A 21,568-nucleotide genomic window follows, 5' to 3' on the forward strand; every position below is an offset into this window, starting at 1 on the left:
AAACTGAAGGAAAGGAGATAGCTGCAAAATCTCTGCACACAATGCTTAGTTCTCAGAAGTAAATCATATTTGTCATGTTGTTTCATTTAGGTTGAAACAGTTAGGTGCTATACCCTCGGTTATGCTTTCCTGTTTAGGAAATGCTAGTTCTGGAGATACGAATGTTAGCACAAAAACGTAAGGAAAGGAGATAGCTGCAAAATCTCTGCACTCAATGCTTAGTTCTCAGAAGTAAATCATATGTGCCATGTTGTTTCATTTAGGTTCAATGAGTTAAGTGCTATACCCGCGGTAATGCTTTCCTATAGTGTAAATGCTAGTTTTAGATATAGGAATGTTAGCACAAAAACTGAAGGAAAGGAGATAGCTGCAAAATCTCTGCACAAAATGCTTAGTTCTCAGAAGTAAATCATATGTGCCATGTTGTTTCATTTAGGTTCAAAGAGTTAGGTGCTATACCCGCGGTAATGCTTTCCTATAGTGTTAATGCTAGTTTTAGATAGAGGAATGTTAGCACAAAAAATGAAGGAAAGGAGATAGCTGCAAAATCTCTGCACACAATGCTTAGTTCTCAGAGGTAAATCATATGTGCCAGGTTGTTTCATTTAGGTTTAAAGTGTTATGTGCCATAGCCGCGGTGATGCTTTCCTATAGTGTAAATGCTAGTTTTAGATATAGGAATGTTAGCACAAAAACTGAAGGAAAGGAGATAGCTGCAAAATCTCTGCACACAATGCTTAGTTCTCAGAAGTAAATCATATGTGCCATGTTGTTTCATTTAGCTTTAAACAGGTAGGTGCTATACCCTCGGTTATGCTTTCCTGTATAGGAAAGGCTCGTTCTGGAGATACGAATGTTAGCACAAATGCTGAAGGAAAGGAGATAGCTGCAAAATCTCTGCACACAATGCTTAGTTCTCAGAAGTAAATCATATGTGCCATGTTGTTTCATTTAGGTTCAAAGAGTTAGGTGCTATACCTGCGGTAATGTTTTCCTATAGTGTAAATGCTAGTTTTAGATATAGGAATGTTAGCACAAAAACTGAAGGAAAGGAGATAGCTGCAAAATCTCTGCACACAATGCTTAGTTCTCAGAAGAAAATCATATGTGCCATGTTGTTTCACATAGGTTTAAAGAGTTAGGTGCTATACCCTTGGTAATGCTTTCCTGTATAGGAAATGCTAGTTCTGGAGATACGAATGTTAGCACAAAAACTGAAGGAAAGGAGATAGCTGCAAAATCTCTGCACACAATGCATATTACTCAGAAGTAAATCATATGTGCCATGTTGATTCATTTAGGTTTAAACAGGTACGTGCTATACCCTGGGTTATGCTTTCCTGTATAGGAAATGCTAGTTCTGGAGATACGAATGTTAGCACAAAAACTGAAGGAAAGGAGATAGCTGCAAAATCTCTGCACACAATGCTTAGTTCTCAGAGGTAAATCATATGTGCCATGTTGTTGCATTTAGGTTTAAAGAGTTATGTGCCATAGCCGCGGTGATGCTTTCCTATAGTGTAAATGCTAGTTTTAGATATAGGAATGTTAGCACAAAAACTGAAGGAAAGGAGATAGCTGCAAAATCTCTGCACACAATGCTTAGTTCTCAGAAGTAAATCATATGTGCCATGTCGTATCATTTAGGTTGAAAGAGTTAGGTGCTATACCCGCCGTAATGCTTTCCGATAGTGTAAATGCTAGTTTTAGATATAGGAATGTTAGCACAAAAAGGGAAGGAAAGGAGATACCTGCAAAATCTCTGCACACAATGCTTAGTTCTCAGAAGTAAATCATATGTGCCATGTTGTTTCATTTAGCTTTAAACAGTTAGGTGCTATACCCTCGGTTATGCTTTCCTGTATAGGAAATGCTAGTTCTGGAGATGGGAATGTTAGCACAAAAACTGAATTAAAGGAGATAGCTGCAAACTCTCTGCACACAATTCTTAGTTCTCAGAAGTAAATCATATGTGCCATGTTGTTTCATTTATTTTCAAAGAGTTAGGTGCTATACCCGCGGTAATGCTTTCCTATAGTGTAAATGCTAGTTTTCGATATAGGTATGTTAGCAGAAAAACTGAAGGAAAGGAGATAGCTGCAAAATCTTTGCACACAATTCTTAGTTCTCAGAAGAAAATCATATGTGCCATGTTGTTTCACTTAGGTTTAAAGTGTTAGGGGCTATACCCTCTGTTATGCTTTCCTGTATAGGAAATGCTAGTTCTGGAGATACGAATGTTAGCACAAAAACTGAAGGAAAGGAGATAGCTGCAAAATCTCTGCACACAATGCTTACTTCTCAGAATTAATCATATGTGCCATGTTGTTCCATTTAGGTTTAAAGAGTTAGGTGCTATACCCTCGGTTATGCTTTCCTGTACAGGAAATGCTAGTTCTGGAGATACGAATGTTAGCACAAAAACTGAAGGAAAGGAGATAGCTGCAAAATTTCTCCACACAATCCTTAGTTCTCAGAAGTAAATCATATGTGCCATGTTGTTTCATTTAGGTTCAAAGAGTTAGGTGCTATACCCGTGGTAATGCTTTCCTATAGTGTAAATGCTAGTTTTAGATATAGGAATGTTAGCACAAAAACTGAAGGAAAGGAGATAGCTGCAAACTCTAAACACAATGCTTATTTCTCAGAAGTAAATCATATGTGCCATGTTGTTTCATTTAGGTTTAAACAGTTAGGTGCTATACCCTCGGTTATGCTTTCCTGTATAGAAAATGGTAGTTCTGGAGATACGAATGTTAGCACAAAAACTGAAGGAAAGGAGATAGCTGCAAAATCTCTGCACACAATGCTTAGTTCTCAGAAGTAAATCATATGTGCCATGTTGTTTCATTTAGGTTTAAACAGTTAGGTGCTATACCCTCGATTATGCTTTCCTGTATAGGAAATGCTAGTTCTGGAGATACGAATGTTAGCACAAAAACTGAAGGAAAGGAGATAGCTGCAAAATCTCTGCACACAATGCTTAGTTCCCAGAAGTAAATCATATGTGCCTTGTTCTTTCATTTAGGTTCAAAGAGTTAGGTGCTATACCCGCGGTAATGGTTTCCTATAGTGTAAATGCTAGTTTTAGTTAGAGGAATGTTAGCACAAAAACTGAAGGAAAGGAGATAGCTGCAAAATATCTGTACACAATGCTTAGATGTCAGAAGTAAATCATATGTGCCATGTTGTTTCATTTAGGTTTAAAGAGTTATGTGCCATAGCCGCGGTAATGCTTTCCTATAGTGTAAATGCTAGTTTTAGTTAGAGGAATGTTAGCACAAAAACTGAAGGAAAGGAGATAGCTGCAAAATCTCTGCACACAATGCTTAGTTCTCAGAAGTAAATCATATGTGCCATGTTGTTTCATTTAGGTTTATAGAGTTATGTGCCTTAGCCGCGGTAATGCTTTCCTACAGTGTAAATGCTGGTTTTAGATATAGGAATGTTAGCACAAAAACTGAAGGAAAGGAGATAGCTGCAAAATATCTGCACGCAATGCATATTTCTCAGAAGTAAATCATATGTGCCATGTTGTTTCATTTAGGTTTAAACAGTTAGGTGCTATACCCTCAGTTATGCTTTCCTGTATAAGAAATGCTAGTTCTGGAGATACGAATGTTAGCACAAAAACTGAAGGAAAGGAGATAGCTGCAAAAGCTCTGCACGCAATGCTTACTTCTCAGAAGTAAATCATATGGTCCATGTTGTTTCCTTTAGGTTTAAAGAGTTAGGTGCTATACCCGCTTTAATGTTTTCCTATAGTGTAAATGGTAGTTTTAGATATAGGAATGTTAGCAGAAAAACTGAAGGAAAGGAGATAGCTGCAAAATCTCTGCACACAATGCTTAGTTCTCAGAAGTAAATCATATGTGCCATGTTGTTTCACTTAGGTCTAAAAAGTTAGGTGCTATTCCCTCGGTTATGCTTTCCTGTATAGGAAATGCTAGTTCTGGAGATATGAATGTTAGCACAAAAACTGAAGGAAAGGAGATAGGTGCAAAATCTCTGCACACAATGCTTAATTCTCAGAAGTAAATCATATGTGCCATGTTGTTCCATTTAGGTTTACAGAGTTAGGTGCTATACCCTCGGTTATCCTTTCCTGTACAGGAAATGCTAGTTCTGGAGATACGAATGTTAGCACAAAAACTGAAGGAAAGGAGATAGCTGTAAAATCTCTGCACTCAGTGCTGAGTTCTCAGAAGTAAATCATATGGTCCATGTTGTTTCATTTAGTTTTAAAGAGTTAGGTGCTTTACCCGCTTTAATCCTTTCCTATAGTGTAAATGAGAGTTTTAGATATAGGAATGTTAGCACAAAAACTGAAGGAAAGGAGATAGCTGCAAAATCTCTGCACACAATGCTTAGTTCTCAGAAGTAAATCATATTTGTCATGTTGTTTCATTTAGGTTGAAACAGTTAGGTGCTATACCCTCGGTTATGCTTTCCTGTTTAGGAAATGCTAGTTCTGGAGATACGAATGTTAGCACAAAAACGTAAGGAAAGGAGATAGCTGCAAAATCTCTGCACTCAATGCTTAGTTCTCAGAAGTAAATCATATGTGCCATGTTGTTTCATTTAGGTTCAATGAGTTAAGTGCTATACCCGCGGTAATGCTTTCCTATAGTGTAAATGCTAGTTTTAGATATAGGAATGTTAGCACAAAAACTGAAGGAAAGGAGATAGCTGCAAAATCTCTGCACAAAATGCTTAGTTCTCAGAAGTAAATCATATGTGCCATGTTGTTTCATTTAGGTTCAAAGAGTTAGGTGGTATACCTGCGGTAATGTTTTCCTATAGTGTAAATGCTAGTTTTAGATATAGGAATGTCAGCACAAAAACTGAAAGAAAGGAGATAGCTGCAAAATCTCTGCACACAGTGCTTAGTTCTCAGAAGTGAATCATATGTGCAATGTTGTTTCATTTAGGTTTAAAGAGTTAGGTGCTATACCGGCGGAAATGCTTTCCTGTAGTGTAAATGCTAATTTTAGATATAGGAATGTTAGCACAAAAACAGAAGGAAAGGAGATAGTTGCAAAATCTCTGCAAACAATGCTTAGTTCTCAGAAGTATATCATACGTGCCATGTTGTTTCATTTAGGTTCAAAGAGTTAGGTGCTATACCCGCGGTAATGCTTTCCTATAGTGTAAATGCTAGTTTTAGATATAGGTATGTTAGCAGAAAAACTGAAGGAAAGGAGATAGCTGCAAAATCTCTGCACACAATGCTTAGTTCTCAGAAGAAAATCATATGTGCCATGTTGTTTCACTTAGGTCTAAAAAGTTAGGTGCTATTTCCTCGGTTATGCTTTCCTGTATAGGAAATGCTAGTTCTGGAGATACGAATGTTAGCACAAAAACTGAAGGAAAGGAGATAGCTGCAAAAGCTCTGCACACAATGCTTACTTCTCAGAAGTAAATCATATGTGCCATGTTGTTCCATTTAGGTTTAAAGAGTTAGGTGCTATACCCTCGGTTATCCTTTCCTGTACAGGAAATGCTAGTTCTGGAGATACGAATGTTAGCACAAAAACTGAAGGAAAGGAGATAGCTGCAAAATCTCTGCACACAGTACTTAGTTATCAGAAGTAAATCATATGGTCCATGTTCTTTCATTTAGTTTTAAAGAGTTAGGTGCTTTACCCGCTTTAATGCTTTCCTATAGTGTAAATGCTAGTTTTAAATATAGGAATGTTAGCAGAAAAACTGAAGGAAAGGAGATGGCTGCAAAATCTCTCCACACAATGCTTAGTTCTCAGAAGTAAATCATATGTGCCATGTTGTTTCATTTAGCTTTAAACAGTTAGGTGCTATACCCTCGGTTATGCTTTCCTGTATAGGAAATGCTAGTTCTGGAGATACGAATGTTAGCACAAAAACTGAAGGAAAGGAGATAGCTGCAAAAGCTCTGCACACAATGCTTAGTTCTCAGAAGTAAATCATATGTGCCATGTTGTTTCATTTAGGTTCAAAGAGTTAGGTGCTATACCCGCCGTAATGCATTCCTAATGTGTAAATGCTAGTTTTAGATATAGGAATGTTAGCACAAAAACTGAAGGAAAGGAGATAGCTGCAAAATCTCTGCACACAATGCATATTTCTCAGAAGTAAAAAATATGTGCCATGTTGTTTCATTTAGGTTTAAACATGTAGGTGCTATACCCTCGGTTATGCTTTCCTGTTTAGGAAATGCTAATTCTCGAGATACGAATGTTAGCACAAAAACTGAAGGAAAGGAGATAGCTGCAAAATTTCTCCACACAATCCCTAGTTCTCAGAAGTAAATCATATGTGCCATGTTGTTTCATTTAGGTTTAAAGAGTTAGGTGCTTTACCCGCTTTAATGCTTTCGTATAGTGTAAATGCTAGTTTTAAATATAGGAATGTTAGCAGAAAAACTGAAGGAAAGGAGATAGCGTCAAAATTTCTCCACACAATCCCTAGTTCTCAGAAGTAAATCATATGTGCCATGTTTTTTCATTTAGGTTTGAAGTGTTATGTGCCATACCCGCGGTAATGCTTTCCTATAGTGTAAATGCTAGGTTTAGATATAGGAATCTTAGCACAAAAACTGAAGGAAAGGAGATAGCTGCAAAATCTGCACACAATGCTTAGTTCTAAGAAGTAAATCATATGTGCCATGTTGTTTCATTTAGCTTTAAACCATTAGGGGCTATACCCTCGGTTATGCTTTTCTGTATAGGAAATGCTAGTTCTGGAGATACGAATATTAGCACAAAAACTGAAGGAAAGGAGATAGCTGCAAAATCTCTGCACACAATGCTTACTTCTCAGAAGTAAATCATATGTGCCATGTTGTTCCATTTAGGTTTAAAGAGTTAGGTGCTATACCCTCAGTTATGCCTTCCTGTACAGGAAATGCTAGTTCTGGAGATACGAATGTTAGCACAAAAACTGAAGGAAAGGAGATAGCTGCAAAATTTCTCCACACAATCCCTAGTCTCAGAAGTAAATCATATGTGTCATGTTTTTTCATTTAGGTTTGAAGTGTTATGTGCCATACCCGCGGTAATGCTTTCCTATAGTGTAAATGCTAGTTTTAGATATAGGAATGTTAGCACAAAAACTGAAGGAAAGGAGATAGCTGAAAAATCTCTGCACACAATGCTTAGTTCTGAGAAGTAAATCATATTTGTCATGTTGTTTCATTTAGGTTTAAACAGTTAGGTGCTATACCCTCGGTTATGCTTTCCTGTATAGGAAATGCTAGTTCTGGAGATGCGAATGTTAGCAGAAAAACTGAAGGAAAGGAGATAGCTGCAAAATCTCTGCACACAATGCTTAGTTCTCAGAAGTAAATCATATGGTCCATGTTGTTTCATTTAGGTTTAAAGAGTTAGGTGCTATACCACTGGTAATGATATCCTATAGTGTAAATGTTGGTTTCAGGTATAGGAATGTTAGTACAAAAACTGAAGGAAAGGAGATAGCTGCAAAATCTCTGCACACAATGCTTAGGTCTCAGAAGTGAATCATACGTGCAATGTTGTTTCATTTATGTTTAAAGAGTTAGGTGCTATACCTGCGTTAATGCTTTCCTATAGTGTAAATGCTAGTTTTAGATATAGGAAAGTTACCACAAAAACTGAAGGAAAGGAGATAGTTGAAAAATCTCTGCACACAATGCTTAGTTCTCAGAAGTATATCATATGTGCCATGTTGTTTCATTTAGGTTTAAACAGTTAGGTGCTATACACTCGGTTATGCTTTCCTGTATAGGAAATGCTAGTTTTGGAGATACGAATGTTAGCACAAAAACTGAAGGAAAGCAGATAGGTGCAAAATCTCTGCACACAATGCTTAGTTCTCAGAAGTAAATCATATGTGTCATGTTGTTTCATTTAGGTTTAAAGAGTTAGGTGCTATACCCGCGGTAATGCTTTCCTATAGTGTAAATGCTACTTTTAGATATAGGAATGTTAGCACAAAAACTGAAGGAAGGAGATAGCTGCAAAATCTCTGCACACAATGGGTAGTTCTCAGAAGTAAATCATATGTGCCATTTTGTTTCATTTAGGTTTAAAGAGTTATGTGCCATAGCCGCGGTAATGCTTTCCTATAGTGTAAATGCTAGTTTTAGATATAGGAATGTTAGCACAAAAACTGAAGGAAAGGAGATAGCTGCAAAATCTCTGCACACAATGCTTAGTTCTCCGAAGTAAATCATATGTGCCATGTTCTTTCATTTAGGTTCAAAGAGTTAGGTGCTATACCCGCGGTAATGCTTACCTATAGTGTATATTCTAGTTTTAGATAGAGGAATGTTAGCACAAAAACTGAAGGAAAGGAGATAGCTGCAAAATCTCTGCACACAATGCTTAGTTCTCAGAAGTAAATCATATGTGCCATGTTGTTTCATTTAGGTTTAAACAGGTAGGTGCTATACCCTCGGTTATGCTTTCCTGTATAGGAAATGCTAGTTCTGGAGATACGAATGTTAGCACAAAAACTGAAGGAAAGGAGATAGCTGCAAAATCTCTGCACACAATGCTTAGTTCTCAGAAGTAAATCATATGTGCCATGTTGTTTCATTTAGGTTCAAAGAGTTAGGTGCTATACCCGCCGTAATGCTTTCCTATAGTGTAAATGCTAGTTTTAGATAGAGGAATGTTAGCACAAAAAATGAAGGAAAGGAGATAGCTGCAAAATCTCTGCGCACAATGCTTAGTTCTCAGAAGTAAATCATATGTGCCATGTTGTTTCATTTAGGTTTAAAGAGTTATGTGCCATAGCCGCGGTAATGCTTTCCTATAGTGTAAATGCTAGTTTTAGATATAGGAATGTTAGCACAAAAACTGAAAGAAAGGAGATAGCTGCAAAATCTCTGCACACAATGCTTAGTTCTCCGAAGTAAATCATATGTGCCATGTTGTTTCATTTAGGTTTAAAGAGTTAAGTGCCATACCCGCGGTAATGCTTTACCATAGTGTAAATGCAAGTTTTAGATATAGGAATGTTAGGAAAAAAACTGAAGGAAAGGGGAGAGCTGCAAAATCTCTGCACACAATGCTTAGTTCCCAGAAGGAAAATCATATGTGCCATGTTGTTTCACTTAGGTTTAAAGAGTTAGGTGCTATTCCCTCGGTTATGCTTTCCTGTATAGGAAATGCTAGTTCTGGAGATACGAATGTTAGCACAAAAACTGAAGGAAAGGAGATAGCTGCAAAATCTCTGCACACAATGCCTAGTTCTCAGAAGTAAATCATATGTGCCATGTTGTTTCATTTAGGTTTAAAGAGTTAGGTATAGGAAATGCTAGTTCTGGAGATACGAATGTTAGCACATAAACTGAAGGAAAGGAGATAGCTGCAAAATCTCTGCACACAATACTTAGTTCTCAGAAATAAATCATATGTGCCATGTTCTTTCATTTAGGTTCAAAGAGTTAGGTGCTATACCCGCCGTAATGCTTTCCTATAGTGTAAATGCTAGTTTTAGATATAAGAATGTTAGCACAAAAACTGAAGGAAAGGAGATAGCTGCAAAATCTGTGCACACAATGCTTAGTTCTCAGAAGTAAATCATATGTGCCATGTTGTTTCATTTAGGTTTAAAGTGTTATGTGCCATAGCTGCGGTAATGCTTTCCTATAGTGTAAATGCTAGTTTTAGATATAGGAATGTTAGCACAAAAACTGAAGGAAAGGAGATAGCTGCAAAATATCTGCACACAAAGCATATTTCTCAGAAGTAAATCATATGTGCCATGTTGTTTCATTTAGGTTTAAACAGTTAGGTGCTATACCCTCAGTTATGCTTTCCTGTATAGGAAATGCTAGTTCTGGAGATAAGAATGTTAGCACAAAAACTGAAGGAAAGGAGATAGCTGCAAAAGCTCTGCACACAATGCTTACTTCTCAGAACTAAATCATATGGTATATGTTGTTTCATTTAGGTTTAAAGAGTTAGGTGCTATACCCGCTTTAATGTTTTCCTATAGTGTAAATGGTAGTTTTAGATATAGGAATGTTAGCAGAAAAACTGAAGGAAAGGAGATAGCTGCAAAATCTCTGCACACAATGCTTAGTTCTCAGAAGTAAATCATATGTGCCATGTTGTTTCATTTAGGTTCAAAGAGTTAGGTGCTATACCCGCGGTAATGCTTTCCTATAGTGTAAATGCTAGTTTTAGATAAAGGAATGTTAGCACAAAAACTGAAGGAAAGGAGATAGCTGCAAAATCTCTGCACACAATGCTTAGTTCTCAGAAGAAAATCATATGTGCCATGTTGTTTCACTTAGGTCTAAAAAGTTAGGTGCTATTCCCTCGGTTATGCTTTCCTGTATAGGAAATGCTAGTTCTGGAGATACGAATGTTAGCACAAAAACTGAAGGAAAGGAGATAGCTGCAAAAGCTCTGCACACAATGCTTACTTCTAAGAAGTAAATCATATGTGGCATGTTGTTCCATTTAGGTTTAAAGAGTTAGGTGCTATACCCTCGGTTATCCTTTCCTGTACAGGAAATGCTAGTTCTGGAGATACGAATGTTAGCACAAAAACTGAAGGAAAGTAGATAGCTGCAAAATCTCTGCACACAGTGCTTAGTTATCAGAAGTAAATCATATGGTCCATGTTCTTTCATTTAGTTTTAAAGAGTTAGGTGCTTTACACGCTTTAATGCTTTCCTATAGTGTAAATGCTAGTTTTAAATATAGGAATGCTAGCAGAAAAACTGAAGGAAAGGAGATGGCTGCAAAATCTCTCCACACAATGCTAAGTTCTCAGAAGTAAATCATATGTGCCATGTTGTTTCATTTAGGTTCAAAGAGTTTGGTGCTATACCCGCCGTAATGCTTTCCTAATGTGTAAATGCTAGTTTTAGATATAGGAATGTTAGCACAAACACTGAAGGTAAGGAGATAGCTGCAAAATCTCTGCACACAATGCATATTTCTCAGAAGTAAAAAATATGTGCCATGTTGTTTCATTTAGGTTTAAACATGTAGGTGCTATACCCTCGGTTATGCTTTCCTGTGTAGGAAAGGCTAGTTCTGGAGATACGAATGTTAGCACAAAAGCTGAAGGAAAGGAGATAGCTGCAAAATCTCTGCACACAATGCTTAGTTCTCAGAAGTAAATCATATGGTCCATGTTGTTTCATTTAGGTTTAAAGAGTTAGGTGCTATACCCGCTTTAAGGCTTTCCTATTGTGTAAATGCTAGTTTTAGATATAGGAATGTTAGCAGAAAAACTGAAGGAAAGGAGATAGCTGCAAAATCTCTGCAAACAATGTTTAGTTCTCAGAAGTAAATCATATGGTCCATGTTGTTTCATTTAGGTTTAAAGAGTTAGGTGCTATACCACCGGTAATGATATCCTATAGTGTAAAGGCTGGTTTCAGGTATAGGAATGTTAGTACAAAAACTGAAGGAAAGGAGATAGCTGCAAAATCTCTGCACACAATGCTTACTTCTCAGAAGTGAATCATATGTGCAATATTGTTTCATTTATGTTTAAAGAGTTAGGTGCTATACCCGCGGTAATGCTTTCCCATAGTGTAAATGCTAGTTTTAGATATAGGAATCTTACCACAAAAACTGAAGGAAAGGAGATAGTTGCAAAATCTCTGCACACAATGCTTAGTTCTCAGAAGTATATCATATGTGTCATGTTGTTTCATTTAGGTTTAAACAGTTAGGGGCTATACCCTCGGTTATGCTTTCCTGTATAGGAAATGCTAGTTCTGGAGATACGAATGTTAGCACAAAAACGTAAGGAAAGGAGATAGCTGCAAAATCTCTGGACACAATGCTTAGTTCTCAGAAGTAAATCATATGTGCCATGTTGTTTCATTTAGGTTTATAGAGTTATGTGCCTTAGCCGCGGTAATGCTTTCCTACAGTGTAAATGCTGGTTTTAGATATAGGAATGTTAGCACAAAAACTGAAGGAAAGGAGATAGCTGCAAAATATCTGCACGCAATGCATATTTCTCAGAAGTAAATCATATGTGCCATGTTGTTTCATTTAGGTTTAAACAGTTAGGTGCTATACCCTCAGTTATGCTTTCCTGTATAAGAAATGCTAGTTCTGGAGATACGAATGTTAGCACAAAAACTGAAGGAAAGGAGATAGCTGCAAAAGCTCTGCACGCAATGCTTACTTCTCAGAAGTAAATCATATGGTCCATGTTGTTTCCTTTAGGTTTAAAGAGTTAGGTGCTATACCCGCTTTAATGTTTTCCTATAGTGTAAATGGTAGTTTTAGATATAGGAATGTTAGCAGAAAAACTGAAGGAAAGGAGATAGCTGCAAAATCTCTGCACACAATGCTTAGTTCTCAGAAGTAAATCATATGTGCCATGTTGTTTCACTTAGGTCTAAAAAGTTAGGTGCTATTCCCTCGGTTATGCTTTCCTGTATAGGAAATGCTAGTTCTGGAGATATGAATGTTAGCACAAAAACTGAAGGAAAGGAGATAGGTGCAAAATCTCTGCACACAATGCTTAATTCTCAGAAGTAAATCATATGTGCCATGTTGTTCCATTTAGGTTTAAAGAGTTAGGTGCTATACCCTCGGTTATCCTTTCCTGTACAGGAAATGCTAGTTCTGGAGATACGAATGTTAGCACAAAAACTGAAGGAAAGGAGATAGCTGTAAAATCTCTGCACTCAGTGCTGAGTTCTCAGAAGTAAATCATATGGTCCATGTTGTTTCATTTAGTTTTAAAGAGTTAGGTGCTTTACCCGCTTTAATCCTTTCCTATAGTGTAAATGAGAGTTTTAGATATAGGAATGTTAGCACAAAAACTGAAGGAAAGGAGATAGCTGCAAAATCTCTGCACACAATGCTTCGTTCTCAGAAGTAAATCATATTTGTCATGTTGTTTCATTTAGGTTGAAACAGTTAGGTGCTATACCCTCGGTTATGCTTTCCTGTTTAGGAAATGCTAGTTCTGGAGATACGAATGTTAGCACAAAAACGTAAGGAAAGGAGATAGCTGCAAAATCTCTGCACTCAATGCTTAGTTCTCAGAAGTAAATCATATGTGCCATGTTGTTTCATTTAGGTTCAAAGTGTTAAGTGCTATACCCGCGGTAATGCTTTCCTATAGTGTAAATGCTAGTTTTAGATATAGGAATGTTAGCACAAAAACTGAAGGAAAGGAGATAGCTGCAAAATCTCTGCACAAAATGCTTAGTTCTCAGAAGTAAATCATATGTGCCATGTTGTTTCATTTAGGTTCAAAGAGTTAGGTGGTATACCTGCGGTAATGTTTTCCTATAGTGTAAATGCTAGTTTTAGATATAGGAATGTCAGCACAAAAACTGAAAGAAAGGAGATAGCTGCAAAATCTCTGCACACAGTGCTTAGTTCTCAGAAGTGAATCATATGTGCAATATTGTTTCATTTAGGTTTAAAGAGTTAGGTGCTATACCGGCGGAAATGCTTTCCTGTAGTGTAAATGCTAATTTTAGATATAGGAATGTTAGCACAAAAACAGAAGGAAAGGAGATAGTTGCAAAATCTCTGCAAACAATGCTTAGTTCTCAGAAGTATATCATACGTGCCATGTTGTTTCATTTAGGTTCAAAGAGTTAGGTGCTATACCCGCCGTAATGCTTTCCTATAGTGTAAATGCTAGTTTTAGATATAAGAATGTTAGCACAAAAACTGAAGGAAAGGAGATAGCTGCAAAATCTCTGCACACAATGCTTAGTTCTCAGAAGTAAATCATATGTGCCATGTTGTTTCATTTAGGTTTAAAGAGTTATGTGCCATAGCTGCGGTAATGCTTTCCTATAGTGTAAATGCTAGTTTTAGATATAGGAATGTTAGCACAAAAACTGAAGGAAAGGAGATAGCTGCAAAATATCTGCACACAAAGCATATTTCTCAGAAGTAAATCATATGTGCCATGTTGTTTCATTTAGGTTTAAACAGTTAGGTGCTATACCCTCAGTTATGCTTTCCTGTATAGGAAATGCTAGTTCTGGAGATAAGAATGTTAGCACAAAAACTGAAGGAAAGGAGATAGCTGCAAAAGCTCTGCACACAATGCTTACTTCTCAGAACTAAATCATATGGTATATGTTGTTTCATTTAGGTTTAAAGAGTTAGGTGCTATACCCGCTTTAATGTTTTCCTATAGTGTAAATGGTAGTTTTAGATATAGGAATGTTAGCAGAAAAACTGAAGGAAAGGAGATAGCTGCAAAATCTCTGCACACAATGCTTAGTTCTCAGAAGTAAATCATATGTGCCATGTTGTTTCATTTAGGTTCAAAGAGTTAAGTGCTATACCCGCGGTAATGCTTTCCTATAGTGTAAATGCTAGTTTTAGATAAAGGAATGTTAGCACAAAAACTGAAGGAAAGGAGATAGCTGCAAAATCTCTGCACACAATGCTTAGTTCTCAGAAGAAAATCATATGTGCCATGTTGTTTCACTTAGGTCTAAAAAGTTAGGTGCTATTCCCTCGGTTATGCTTTCCTGTATAGGAAATGCTAGTTCTGGAGATACGAATGTTAGCACAAAAACTGAAGGAAAGGAGATAGCTGCAAAAGCTCTGCACACAATGCTTACTTCTAAGAAGTAAATCATATGTGGCATGTTGTTCCATTTAGGTTTAAAGAGTTAGGTGCTATACCCTCGGTTATCCTTTCCTGTACAGGAAATGCTAGTTCTGGAGATACGAATGTTAGCACAAAAACTGAAGGAAAGTAGATAGCTGCAAAATCTCTGCACACAGTGCTTAGTTATCAGAAGTAAATCATATGGTCCATGTTCTTTCATTTAGTTTTAAAGAGTTAGGTGCTTTACACGCTTTAATGCTTTCCTATAGTGTAAATGCTAGTTTTAAATATAGGAATGCTAGCAGAAAAACTGAAGGAAAGGAGATGGCTGCAAAATCTCTCCACACAATGCTAAGTTCTCAGAAGTAAATCATATGTGCCATGTTGTTTCATTTAGGTTCAAAGAGTTTGGTGCTATACCCGCCGTAATGCTTTCCTAATGTGTAAATGCTAGTTTTAGATATAGGAATGTTAGCACAAACACTGAAGGTAAGGAGATAGCTGCAAAATCTCTGCACACAATGCATATTTCTCAGAAGTAAAAAATATGTGCCATGTTGTTTCATTTAGGTTTAAACATGTAGGTGCTATACCCTCGGTTATGCTTTCCTGTGTAGGAAAGGCTAGTTCTGGAGATACGAATGTTAGCACAAAAGCTGAAGGAAAGGAGATAGCTGCAAAATCTCTGCACACAATGCTCAGTTCTCAGAAGTAAATCATATGGTCCATGTTGTTTCATTTAGGTTTAAAGAGTTAGGTGCTATACCCGCTTTAAGGCTTTCCTATTGTGTAAATGCTAGTTTTAGATATAGGAATGTTAGCAGAAAAACTGAAGGAAAGGAGATAGCTGCAAAATCTCTGCAAACAATGTTTAGTTCTCAGAAGTAAATCATATGGTCCATGTTGTTTCATTTAGGTTTAAAGAGTTAGGTGCTATACCACCGGTAATGATATCCTATAGTGTAAAGGCTGGTTTCAGGTATAGGAATGTTAGTACAAAAACTGAAGGAAAGGAGATAGCTGCAAAATCTCTGCACACAATGCTTACTTCTCAGAAGTGAATCATATGTGCAATATTGTTTCATTTATGTTTAAAGAGTTAGGTGCTATACCCGCGGTAATGCTTTCCCATAGTGTAAATGCTAGTTTTAGATAAAGGAATGTTAGCACAAAAACTGAAGGAAAGGAGATAGCTGCAAAATCTCTGCACACAATGCTTAGTTCTCAGAAGAAAATCATATGTGCCATGTTGTTTCACTTAGGTCTAAAAAGTTAGGTGCTATTCCCTCGGTTATGCTTTCCTGTATAGGAAATGCTAGTTCTGGAGATACGAATGTTAGCACAAAAACTGAAGGAAAGGAGATAGCTGCAAAAGCTCTGCACACAATGCTTACTTCTAAGAAGTAAATCATATGTGGCATGTTGTTCCATTTAGGTTTAAAGAGTTAGGTGCTATACCCTCGGTTATCCTTTCCTGTACAGGAAATGCTAGTTCTGGAGATACGAATGTTAGCACAAAAACTGAAGGAAAGTAGATAGCTGCAAAATCTCTGCACACAGTGCTTAGTTATCAGAAGTAAATCATATGGTCCATGTTCTTTCATTTAGTTTTAAAGAGTTAGGTGCTTTACACGCTTTAATGCTTTCCTATAGTGTAAATGCTAGTTTTAAATATAGGAATGCTAGCAGAAAAACTGAAGGAAAGGAGATGGCTGCAAAATCTCTCCACACAATGCTAAGTTCTCAGAAGTAAATCATATGTGCCATGTTGTTTCATTTAGGTTCAAAGAGTTTGGTCCTATACCCGCCGTAATGCTTTCCTAATGTGTAAATGCTAGTTTTAGATATAGGAATGTTAGCACAAACACTGAAGGTAAGGAGATAGCTGCAAAATCTCTGCACACAATGCATATTTCTCAGAAGTAAAAAATATGTGCCATGTTGTTTCATTTAGGTTTAAACATGTAGGTGCTATACCCTCGGTTATGCTTTCCTGTGTAGGAAAGGCTAGTTCTGGAGATACGAATGTTAGCACAAAAGCTGAAGGAAAGGAGATAGCTGCAAAATCTCTGCACACAATGCTTAGTTCTCAGAAGTAAATCATATGGTCCATGTTGTTTCATTTAGGTTTAAAGAGTTAGGTGCTATACCCGCTTTAAGGCTTTCCTATTGTGTAAATGCTAGTTTTAGATATAGGAATGTTAGCAGAAAAACTGAAGGAAAGGAGATAGCTGCAAAATCTCTGCAAACAATGTTTAGTTCTCAGAAGTAAATCATATGGTCCATGTTGTTTCATTTAGGTTTAAAGAGTTAGGTGCTATACCACCGGTAATGATATCCTATAGTGTAAAGGCTGGTTTCAGGTATAGGAATGTTAGTACAAAAACTGAAGGAAAGGAGATAGCTGCAAAATCTCTGCACACAATGCTTACTTCTCAGAAGTGAATCATATGTGCAATATTGTTTCATTTATGTTTAAAGAGTTAGGTGCTATACCCGCGGTAATGCTTTCCCATAGTGTAAATGCTAGTTTTAGATAAAGGAATGTTAGCACAAAAACTGAAGGAAAGGAGATAGCTGCAAAATCTCTGCACACAATGCTTAGTTCTCAGAAGAAAATCATATGTGCCATGTTGTTTCACTTAGGTCTAAAAAGTTAGGTGCTATTCCCTCGGTTATGCTTTCCTGTATAGGAAATGCTAGTTCTGGAGATACGAATGTTAGCACAAAAACTGAAGGAAAGGAGATAGCTGCAAAAGCTCTGCACACAATGCTTACTTCTAAGAAGTAAATCATATGTGGCATGTTGTTCCATTTAGGTTTAAAGAGTTAGGTGCTATACCCTCGGTTATCCTTTCCTGTACAGGAAATGCTAGTTCTGGAGATACGAATGTTAGCACAAAAACTGAAGGAAAGTAGATAGCTGCAAAATCTCTGCACACAGTGCTTAGTTATCAGAAGTAAATCATATGGTCCATGTTCTTTCATTTAGTTTTAAAGAGTTAGGTGCTTTACACGCTTTAATGCTTTCCTATAGTGTAAATGCTAGTTTTAAATATAGGAATGCTAGCAGAAAAACTGAAGGAAAGGAGATGGCTGCAAAATCTCTCCACACAATGCTAAGTTCTCAGAAGTAAATCATATGTGCCATGTTGTTTCATTTAGGTTCAAAGAGTTTGGTCCTATACCCGCCGTAATGCTTTCCTAATGTGTAAATGCTAGTTTTAGATATAGGAATGTTAGCACAAACACTGAAGGTAAGGAGATAGCTGCAAAATCTCTGCACACAATGCATATTTCTCAGAAGTAAAAAATATGTGCCATGTTGTTTCATTTAGGTTTAAACATGTAGGTGCTATACCCTCGGTTATGCTTTCCTGTGTAGGAAAGGCTAGTTCTGGAGATACGAATGTTAGCACAAAAGCTGAAGGAAAGGAGATAGCTGCAAAATCTCTGCACACAATGCTTAGTTCTCAGAAGTAAATCATATGGTCCATGTTGTTTCATTTAGGTTTAAAGAGTTAGGTGCTATACCCGCTTTAAGGCTTTCCTATTGTGTAAATGCTAGTTTTAGATATAGGAATGTTAGCAGAAAAACTGAAGGAAAGGAGATAGCTGCAAAATCTCTGCAAACAATGTTTAGTTCTCAGAAGTAAATCATATGGTCCATGTTGTTTCATTTAGGTTTAAAGAGTTAGGTGCTATACCACCGGTAATGATATCCTATAGTGTAAAGGCTGGTTTCAGGTATAGGAATGTTAGTACAAAAACTGAAGGAAAGGAGATAGCTGCAAAATCTCTGCACACAATGCTTACTTCTCAGAAGTGAATCATATGTGCAATATTGTTTCATTTATGTTTAAAGAGTTAGGTGCTATACCCGCGGTAATGCTTTCCCATAGTGTAAATGCTAGTTTTAGATATAGGAATCTTACCACAAAAACTGAAGGAAAGGAGATAGTTGCAAAATCTCTGCACACAATGCTTAGTTCTCAGAAGTATATCATATGTGTCATGTTGTTTCATTTAGGTTTAATCAGTTAGGGGCTATACCCTCGGTTATGCTTTCCTGTATAGGAAATGCTAGTTCTGGAGATACGAATGTTAGCACAAAAACGTAAGGAAAGGAGATAGCTGCAAAATCTCTGGACACAATGCTTAGTTCTCAGAAGTAAATCATATGTGCCATGTTGTTTCATTTAGGTTTATAGAGTTATGTGCCTTAGCCGCGGTAATGCTTTCCTACAGTGTAAATGCTGGTTTTAGATATAGGAATGTTAGCACAAAAACTGAAGGAAAGGAGATAGCTGCAAAATATCTGCACGCAATGCATATTTCTCAGAAGTAAATCATATGTGCCATGTTGTTTCATTTAGGTTTAAACAGTTAGGTGCTATACCCTCAGTTATGCTTTCCTGTATAAGAAATGCTAGTTCTGGAGATACGAATGTTAGCACAAAAACTGAAGGAAAGGAGATAGCTGCAAAAGCTCTGCACGCAATGCTTACTTCTCAGAAGTAAATCATATGGTCCATGTTGTTTCCTTTAGGTTTAAAGAGTTAGGTGCTATACCCGCTTTAATGTTTTCCTATAGTGTAAATGGTAGTTTTAGATATAGGAATGTTAGCAGAAAAACTGAAGGAAAGGAGATAGCTGCAAAATCTCTGCACACAATGCTTAGTTCTCAGAAGTAAATCATATTTGTCATGTTGTTTCATTTAGGTTGAAACAGTTAGGTGCTATACCCTCGGTTATGCTTTCCTGTTTAGGAAATGCTAGTTCTGGAGATACGAATGTTAGCACAAAAACGTAAGGAAAGGAGATAGCTGCAAAATCTCTGCACTCAATGCTTAGTTCTCAGAAGTAAATCATATGTGCCATGTTGTTTCATTTAGGTTCAAAGAGTTAAGTGCTATACCCGCGGTAATGCTTTCCTATAGTGTAAATGCTAGTTTTAGATATAGGAATGTTAGCACAAAAACTGAAGGAAAGGAGATAGCTGCAAAATCTCTGCACAAAATGCTTAGTTCTCAGAAGTAAATCATATGTGCCATGTTCTTTCATTTAGGTTCAAAGAGTTAGGTGGTATACCTGCGGTAATGTTTTCCTATAGTGTAAATGCTAGTTTTAGATATAGGAATGTCAGCAGAAAAACTGAAAGAAAGGAGATAGCTGCAAAATCTCTGCACACAGTGCTTAGTTCTCAGAAGTGAATCATACGTGCAATGTTGTTTCATTTAGGTTTAAAGAGTTAGGTGCTATACCGGCGGAAATGCTTTCCTCTAGTGTAAATGCTAATTTTAGATATAGGAATGTTAGCACAAAAACAGAAGGAAAGGAGATAGTTGCAAAATCTCTGCAAACAATGCTTAGTTCTCAGAAGTATATCATACGTGCCATGTTGTTTCATTTAGGTTCAAAGAGTTAGGTGCTATACCCGCGGTAATGCTTTCCTATAGTGTAAATGCTAGTTTTAGATATAGGTATGTTAGCAGAAAAACTGAAGGAAAGGAGATAGCTGCAAAATCTCTGCACACAATGCTTAGTTCTCAGAAGAAAATCATATGTGCCATGTTGTTTCACTTAGGTCTAAAAAGTTAGGTGCTATTCCCTCGGTTATGCTTTCCTGTATAGGAAATGCTAGTTCTGGAGATACGAATGTTAGCACAAAAACTGAAGGAAAGGAGATAGCTGCAAAAGCTCTGCACACAATGCTTACTTCTCAGAAGTAAATCATATGTGCCATGTTGTTCCATTTAGTTTTAAAGAGTTAGGTGCTATACCCTCGGTTATCCTTTCCTGTACAGGAAATGCTAGTTCTGGAGATACGAATGTTAGCACAAAAACTGAAGGAAAGGAGATAGCTGCAAAATCTCTGCACACAGTGCTTAGTTATCAGAAGTAAATCATATGGTCCATGTTCTTTCATTTAGTTTTAAAGAGTTAGGTGCTTTACCCGCTTTAATGCTTTCCTATAGTGTAAATGCTAGTTTTAAATATAGGAATGTTAGCAGAAAAACTGAAGGAAAGGAGATGGCTGCAAAATCTCTGCACACAATGCTTAGTTCTCAGAAGTAAATCATATGTGCCATGTTGTTTCATTTAGCTTTAAACAGTTAGGTGCTATACCCTCGGTTATGCTTTCCTGTATAGGAAATGCTAGTTCTGGAGATACGAATGTTAGCACAAAAACTGAAGGAAAGGAGATAGCTGCAAAATCTCTGCACACAATGCTTAGTTCTCAGAAGTAAATCATATGTGCCATGTTGTTTCACTTAGGTCTAAAAAGTTAGGTGCTATTCCCTCGGTTATGCTTTCCTGTATAGGAAATGCTAGTTCTGGAGATATGAATGTTAGCACAAAAACTGAAGGAAAGGAGATAGGTGCAAAATCTCTGCACACAATGCTTAATTCTCAGAAGTAAATCATATGTGCCATGTTGTTCCATTTAGGTTTAAAGAGTTAGGTGCTATACCCTTGGTTATCCTTTCCTGTACAGGAAATGCTAGTTCTGGAGATACGAATGTTAGCACAAAAACTGAAGGAAAGGAGATAGCTGTAAAATCTCTGCACTCAGTGCTGAGTTCTCAGAAGTAAATCATATGGTCCATGTTGTTTCATTTAGTTTTAAAGAGTTAGGTGCTTTACCCGCTTTAATCCTTTCCTATAGTGTAAATGAGAGTTTTAGATATAGGAATGTTAGCACAAAAACTGAAGGAAAGGAGATAGCTGCAAAATCTCTGCACACAATGCTTAGTTCTCAGAAGTAAATCATATTTGTCATGTTGTTTCATTTAGGTTGAAACAGTTAGGTGCTATACCCTCGGTTATGCTTTCCTGTTTAGGAAATGCTAGTTCTGGAGATACGAATGTTAGCACAAAAACGTAAGGAAAGGAGATAGCTGCAAAATCTCTGCACTCAATGCTTAGTTCTCAGAAGTAAATCATATGTGCCATGTTGTTTCATTTAGGTTCAAAGAGTTAAGTGCTATACCCGCGGTAATGCTTTCCTATAGTGTAAATGCTAGTT

Source organism: Dasypus novemcinctus, chromosome 19, assembly GCF_030445035.2.
Source record: "Dasypus novemcinctus isolate mDasNov1 chromosome 19, mDasNov1.1.hap2, whole genome shotgun sequence".
Lineage (NCBI taxonomy): Eukaryota > Metazoa > Chordata > Mammalia > Cingulata > Dasypodidae > Dasypus > Dasypus novemcinctus.